This window comes from Lygodium microphyllum, chromosome 27 (assembly GCF_053477565.2).
Source record: "Lygodium microphyllum isolate KBCC chromosome 27, Lygodium_microphyllum_v1.1.10, whole genome shotgun sequence".
NCBI classification, from domain to species: Eukaryota; Viridiplantae; Streptophyta; class Polypodiopsida; order Schizaeales; family Lygodiaceae; genus Lygodium; species Lygodium microphyllum.
This window is the reverse complement of record NC_141161.1, coordinates 45,538,566-45,546,543: the sequence shown is the minus strand read 5'-3', so window position 1 is coordinate 45,546,543 and position 7,978 is coordinate 45,538,566.

Sequence of the window (7,978 nt, the reverse complement as noted above, 5' to 3'; positions counted from 1 at the left end):
TGACAATTGGTGATGTACAGGAAGAGCAACACTTCTTTGGGTAAGATAATTCCTCATATGCAGTGATTTTGGGATAGCCCTATTTTTTCAAGCTCTTGTGTCAAAGCTACTTGTCTAATTGTATGACATTTAACTAGGAGTTGGAGCTCTTCACTTCTAATGGGTTTGTGGTTTTGACAATGTCAACATTGCTAGTGAGGACACTACAAAGCTAGGATCCTTGTATGTAGACCATGCGTTGTAAGGTATTTGTGAAATAGCTCCAGGGATCTAGGTGTCGATTGTCAATATGCTAGTTTTTGGGCGTCTCCTACCAACATGTAGTTAAAGGCAAGTTATGTGAAGTGTCTTGCATTGATGTTGAGCCATTTATGCTCTTTCTATTTCTATTGAGGGAACCTTAGTTCTAGTATGACTAGAAGGTGGTTAGAAAAAAGACGAGCACTCTATGTGCAATGATGCAATTGCAAGTAACCACTCTCCAGCTTCTAATGCTTACCATTTGGCCAAGCATGCCCAGTACCCCTTTCTATGTAGGGAGTTGTATGTGTAAAAGGGAGTACGCGGATTAGAGTGTTCCACCAAATCTGTGAACTCATGCAATTTTGATGCAAAAATCTAGGCATCCCCTCTTCTCCATAGAAGATTGCACATAGGGATGATGTATCTAGAGAGGACAATACCATGTTGAAGTCCCCCCCAAGGAGGTGATGATCGATAGGTGCTTGCATTAGGTGTTGCCACTACTTGATCTTCTATCGTTGGAACCATAAACATTTGTTATGAAAATCTTCTCTTCTCCCCACATTATTGACACTAAGATCACTCCTCCATCATCCAAATGGTAAAGGAATAGTGCACCAAGGGCAATTGTCATGCTACTCGAATATGAGCTAGGAAAGCCTCCCATGAAGTTGATATAGTCCTTGTGAGTGAATTGAGTCCCGATCCACTTGTGCTCTTTATGCTCCTATACCAAGATAACATGAAAGTTATTTTTATACATCTCGAAAAAGAGGTGTCTTTTGGCATCTCCATTGATCCCCTTTGCATTCATCAAGAGTAGTTTAAGCGGACTCCTCATTTCTTCCATTGGATTTTTGAGAGTGTGGGGGGTCATACTCAAGCCCTATAAGATCATAACCTAGCACTAGTTGATCACTAAGATTGTTTGACTTCAAGCTATTTCCCATGGGATGCTAGCCAACATTGAGTTGGGATCTAAATCAACCAAGATTGTCCCCCAACAGTTGATATGAGTAGTTGCATTTCATAGCTACTTGGATTGAACCCCAAAAATTCATTGTCCAATTGATGCAGAGGGATCCTATTAAGTTGAGCGAAGGTGCTTGCTTGGCCCCTCATGCTTTAGGGATAGAGGCCTTATTCGAGAAGTCCTTAATGGGCTAGGAGTTGGATGCATTATTGTTGGATATTAGATGGCTAGGCTTTTTCACAGTATCTCTATCTTTGCAATATTTGACTATATACTAGCCCTCACCCTCCGTCTCCCTTGGGTTCATGTTGTTCTTACTTGCTTTCTTGGGTTTTGCCATTTCTATTCTAGGGATTTTCTAGTTTGATTTTTCTTCTCTTCTTTGCTTCTATTACCAGGGCATTCCTTGTAGTAGTGTCCCCATTTTCCATACTTATGACAAGATCCTGCAAAATTGCTCCATGATAGATTAAGTTTGATGCTTCCCAGTGATGGGATATCCAGTTCCACATAGCCCTGCTTAGAATCTAGTGTATTCCATAGGAGAAAGATATGATTTCTAAATGGGTTGGCCAATGGTGGAATGTATAGGGGTCTCCCCAACCCTTTGGAAATATTTGGTGATAGATTCTAGAGATACGCTAGTAGTTCGGGTATTTCAACCCAAATCGGACATTCCTTTTGTAGGCGATCTCATCTAATTTGATGCATTGCCGTGCCATGAGATAGACTAGGTTCCGGTCCCATAACAAGGTTCCTTGATTAAGGACCTTCTAAGCTGTATTTTTGCTACTAAAAACTACTTCATAAATCCTTTTTCCCCATGATAGATCTGCTCCACATGCCCTTCGCCTTTGAGTAGAGCGTTGAGGGGGATTTTTTAGTGAAAAAGGCCAAGATCAGGTGAATCAAAGAACATTATGGCATACCTTCTTGGAATTGAGGGTGATTTGTTTTCCAGAGTCATCTTGCTTCTCAGCATACCCTTCTATGAGATCAGGGCGAGCAAGTCTACAACCACTTGTGGGTATGCTTCCAATTGGAGTTGGAAGTCTTCCTATGTGTCCAATGACTTATCCCCTATCGATGTGTAGCTACCTTCTTGTTCATTAGCTCATGTTGGGATGGCGGATTTTTCATCCAAGCTAGTGTCATCCTGCTTCCTTTTGAGAGATATGGTGGTTGCTTCCCCTACCATGCTACCTTTCTTAGGCATATCCTCCATTTTTGTATCCTGATTTTGTTGGGAGGCCTTGCTTAGGATGCAAGGCCCAAGATAGTGATTTGCATGCAAGAGTCACTTGCAAATCTATGTAGTACCACTTGATTATTGGTGAAGAGCAGTTAGAGGGCATAAATGGGCCAAATACATATTCATTTCTATTGGTGGCCATCCATTTCCGCAGGACTTGTGAACTTTCCCAAAGGCCAAGAATATTGCCTTAATTGGCATTACTAGTGTAGCTGCATTCTTGTTTATAGTAAACCCTATCTTTTAGCTATTCAAACACATTCCACTGACTTGCACGTTTGGGATTGGAGAGCTATAATGCTAGATGATGGACTTTTTCTTTGTAAATAACTCCATCGTAGCATCTTGCAAGCTCCTGTCTCATAAGCGACAAAGTTTTAGTAGTGCAATAAATGATGAGTCTAGGGTGTTGAGGAGAGTACCTCTTGCTACACATTTAGAGTATTCTTGCTTATTATTGGGCACTCAAGTTTTCTACTGTCTTATAGATGATTTATATAGCAATCACGTTGATATTACATTTTATATTGGAATACATTGTGGTCAAATTGTATCTTCTCAATCTTTGAGGAATGCTTATCAACTGATTCTTGTCAATCTTAGAGCATATTGCATGCTTATAGCTTTTGTATGATAGGGAGTAGCACTTGCAATTGTCTATTTCTGGGTAGGTTGATGAAACCTCACAAGAGAGATGATCTACCTAGTAAATAACTAGATTAGCCTTGATCCTTTGTTCTGACCTCATCCATTGATTCAACTATGCTAACATGATGAAATTTGTATAAAAGGGTATGCCATAAACCAATGGATGGTTTTCTCAATAGGTCTCTCTTTAGTACTTGACTACGACTTGGATAACTATGTTTGCAAGGGTTTGATGCACATGTATTGATATAGATTATTCCTTCTACTAGGTTATGTGGTGCTTCTCCAAGCATAAATCCACATAAACTGGAATAGCACTATCTTTATGTTTTATCTAGCTAATTGTTTTGCTAATAGTGATACACATTCTGAGCATTTACCTTATCTAAAAATTTGAGATAGTGGAATCAAGGGGCTAATGTGTATTTGGCTATAAGGGCTTGTCCCAAATATGGGTGTAAACTAGCTTGATAAATTGGACCTATTTGAGTGCAATATCAATTGGATTTAGGCACCCAATTGGTAGAATCTATTCTTTAATGCTAGGTAATGAAAGAAGGTTCAATGAAGCCTATCTTCTTAGAAAATCCAATCAAGGTGCTTGATATGTTCTAATATTGCATGCATTGGGAGTATAGTTTTGCTATATGCTTGTGGTACCAATCATTCAATAGCCTAGATAGTTCTAATATCCATATGTCTCACTATCAATTTAATTCATTAAAACTTAAGACAATGTTATTAATATAATTGGTGGTCTTTGTAATCCTTATTGGGTGACTACAAAAGTGCCTTCATAACGTACTTGGGTAGTTGTTTTGGATCTCAATGGTTGCCGCTAGTTTAGGGCTTATAAAGTTAGAATAAAGGCTTATTATTTAGGTCGCATATATTTACAGTAGTGTCGAGAAGACAAGGTGAGAGATTGTTGCCAAAGTGAGTTGCAATTTTTGAAAGAATAGAAGTTTGTCCATTGTCTTGAGTATTGTGCATCAAGCCCAATAGTAATAAAATATAGAGATTACTAGATTTGGAAAGAAAAGTTACAGCCAAGAAGGTTTGAATAGTCTAATGGAGGTTGCTAAGGTAATAAATATAAATATTGCAAAAATTTGGAGTAAGAAAAGGTAAGATGCCATTTTGTCAAACGATAGAACAGCTATGGTAATACAAGACAAGCAAAAGTTTTCAAGTAATAAAAGTAGTATGAGTACATCTAAGAGCACACACAAATTAGGAGTGGAGACTCAAATCACAGACCTTCTCCAATATTCAAAGCTATTGAAGAAATCACTTTACTTCATCTTAGATGAGCAGTTCTATGTGACACTTAAAAGACCACCATTGATGTTTAAATCATTCATGGCGAGTCTCACTACGTGATGTTATGGGTTCCCAAGTAATGCTAAACCGGTTGAAATTGAGGCTCGTCTTGATGAAAACCATCAAATTTTTTGGGAATTTTAGTTATAAAACTAGCCATTTTCTCCCCAAAACTGACTCGAGTTGAGCCTCTTCCTTTTTTCCATTGGATAGTTTTTTTTTCTCGTGAGCACAACGAATCTCAAGGCCCCAATCCGATGTGTAAAGAAAGGTGGGGGGATACAATAGCTTCTTAACCAACTCTGAATGCTACTTTAGCTTGGCCAACTCTAGCTTCACGTCTGCCAACTCCTGGCTTTGATCGATATTCTTTCCTTTGTCTTGGGTGCCTTGGCTGGGTTCATCACTAGCGATCGGAGTTCCACCTGAGGTTTGAGGAGAAGTGATGTTTTGGGTTGTGGGTCTTGAGCTCCTCTCTTTGAAAAAATCATCCACTCATATGGCTTCTTCAAAGACCCTAGCAAGCATGTCCCTTTGCAAGGTTGAGTTGCTCACCAAGGCCTTGTAAAGTTCCTCACTTCAGATTCCACTTATGAACACAATGTGGAGACTACACTCATTCGCTAGTGTGTCTGTGGCTAGGATTCTCTTGAAAAGACTGTGCACATAGGTGACGTAGTTTCAGATATCCTCCTTGTCCTTCTAGTTGACATTCATCAATCTAACTATGAGTTTGTTAGAGTATCCCACCTTAGAAAACCTCTTAATGAAGAGACTCTTGAGGGTGTTGAATTCATTGCATTCAACATTGTCCAAACTAGTATACCACATCCATCCTTGGTCACCTAAGCATAGGCCGAAAGCCTGCGAGCGCTGGGCAAGATCCGTGAGGCCATTAGCCTCGCAGACCTGCTTAAATTGCTCTACAAAACTATATAGGTCATTGCTCGACTGGTACTTGTCTAGTTTTTTTGTAACCATGAGCCCTGGGTAACTCCTAATCCTGCCAGCAATGATGTTGCTAGTAATGTGGTGCTTTGCTCTGCCGACATGTTGTCTATCAGTCGTTTTGAGAAGCTCGCTTAGCGTTAAGTCTACCTTTAGCACTCTCTCTCTTTTTGCATTTAGTCTTGTTCGATTTCTATTTGCTAGGGCTAAGACTTCTCGCATTTCTATGTCCTGCCGCAATCTCCTAACCTGTTGTTGCTGGTGGTATTCTGCTATACCTTACAGTACTTTCTGCACCAGCTTTCGTTCCTCTTCAAGGTCTACTATGATGTCTTCTGATGGTCTACCATGGTGGTCTACCTTGGTTTGTGCAGCATATACATTCACCATTCACTTGATTTCGACCTGGAAATCTCCTAGGTTGAGCTCCTCATTTTCGCAGTTTACACCTGGTTCTACCATGTTTGCGGTTTCTTGCTCCACTAAATTATCGATGAGGTTAATTAGGTCAGCCAGCATTGCGCTCCCAATGATGTTGCTCCTTTGAAGCATTTGGCCTTCCCTGTTATGTCTGTCACTTGGCCCTACCAATTGGGGTTCTAGGTTTGTGTGTCGCCTCCTATTGGTGGGTTCATTATGTTTATTAAGTCTAAGCGTGTTTCTTTTCATTGACAATCAATCCTCAATTTACGTTTGCTCAGTGTGTGCATGGTGCTCTTTTCTGTGCACCGTGCAGAATCAGGCTTTCAGTTTTTCCAAGTGCACTTCAAGTGTTGGAAACAATGTGGGTGTGAACACAGGATGATAAGTGTAGCTTCTGCACTCTAGTATAAGTTCTCAGCCGAATAGGCTTTATGCTCAATCACTAGCCACTTTCTCTAGCCTCTAGGGTATGTGCTATATTTTTTAGCTTCATCAAGGTCAAATGGGGGTCTGGGTTCCGTCTCACAGCCCTAATAGGGACTAAAAGCTGATGTGACTGTCAGTGGTCGCGTCTAGCCATCCGGTTGTGATTTTTAGGGTCAATATTGTTTGTAAGGCTTTTGGATCCTTCCCTGGTTGCGGGAGGTGTTCTGCCTTGCTCGAGATGCGCTAGATTATTCAAATTCTCCTATCAGGTTTTTGGTCTGATTTGATAGTATCTGATTTTATAGCGTCTGATTCTCAGAATTGAATGTTCGATTTTAGCTCTTCGATTTCAGAATATTTGATTTTGGCATGTCCGAGTGCCAAGTGTTCGATTTTGACTGTCTGATTTTAGTCTATCCGAGTGGCCAAGTCTAATCCTCTGAATCGAATGGGGTATACGTTCAATCAAACAAGCGAGGGATGGTTCGATTTTACGGATCGGACGGAAAATGTTCGATTGAACAAGTCAAGTTAGTTTGAATGTCCAAATTCTAGGAATCGGATGTCCAAGTGTCCGATTCTGGGAATTGGACCCTATGGACCATGTCAGATTCCACTGGCACGCAAACAGTGACAACAAAGAATCGATTTGTGGCAACGATTTTGACCACGCCCATACGCAAGTAACTCTAGAATGCATACTCAAGGAGGGTTCTATATACCTAATGTGCACGGAAAACTCTTGGGAAAGCCAATTGATTCGCCCTAAGCTCCAAGTCTCTCACTCACCCCCCTCAAGCTCTCTCTCTCTCTCTCTCTCTCTCTCTCTTTCTACTGCAAAAACTGAAAATCAGCCTTCCACCCCCTTCCTTGGGTCTTAAACCCTTGTCCTAATGTCGGAGTGGTGTCCTGTTAGTGCTCAAGCCTTGTCCATAAAGTGCAAGCCCATTTTTCCCTTGATTTTGCCCTATTTTGGCCTATTTTACAACAAAAACCCTAAAGCTTTTTGCTTCAATTTCTTGCTCCTATCATATTCTAAATGCAACAAGAATCAAAACACAAATATTAAATGAATCCTCCTACTTGTCTACTCATCAAAAACCCAAAATACTTACTTGTTTTGAAGATTAAAAGCCCAAATCTCCTACCTATCTCAAGCATCAATTTGGTGATGCAAGCCTGCTTCGGTGCTCAATTTGAGGCATGCAAGTGCTCGAGCTTGAATCCATTGGTCTCTATAACAGAACCAAAATGTAGTGGGAGCTTACGCTCAACTGCCAAGACCTATGGATGCTTATTGCTTCAAGCGTTTTAAGCGAGCACAAATGGCTATCTCACACCTAGCCAATGCGCCTTTGATCCTATGGGGTTGTAGTGAGATTTCCTTAATGCACGAACGAGTAGCCTCCTTCCTCAAGCAACCTGATAGCTCCACGATTCAAGATGCGAGCTCAAGCAACCTCAAGCCTCAACCTTCAAGATCCATCCTCCATAGCTGTGTGCAAGAGAAGAGAAGAAGAAGAGAGGAGATGATGGAGATCTTCTTCTCCTTGATCCCTCACTTGCACACACTCACTCTCACACTCTCACACACTCTCTCTCAAGCACACACAAGCAAGTAAGAAGGAGAGAGGAAGGGAAGAAGAAGAGACCACTTTAGCCACACACCAAGAATGAGCTTCTCATTCACTTTTTGAGTTTATATACAAAACCCTTATCCCTTTGGGCAGTCATCCCCTTTT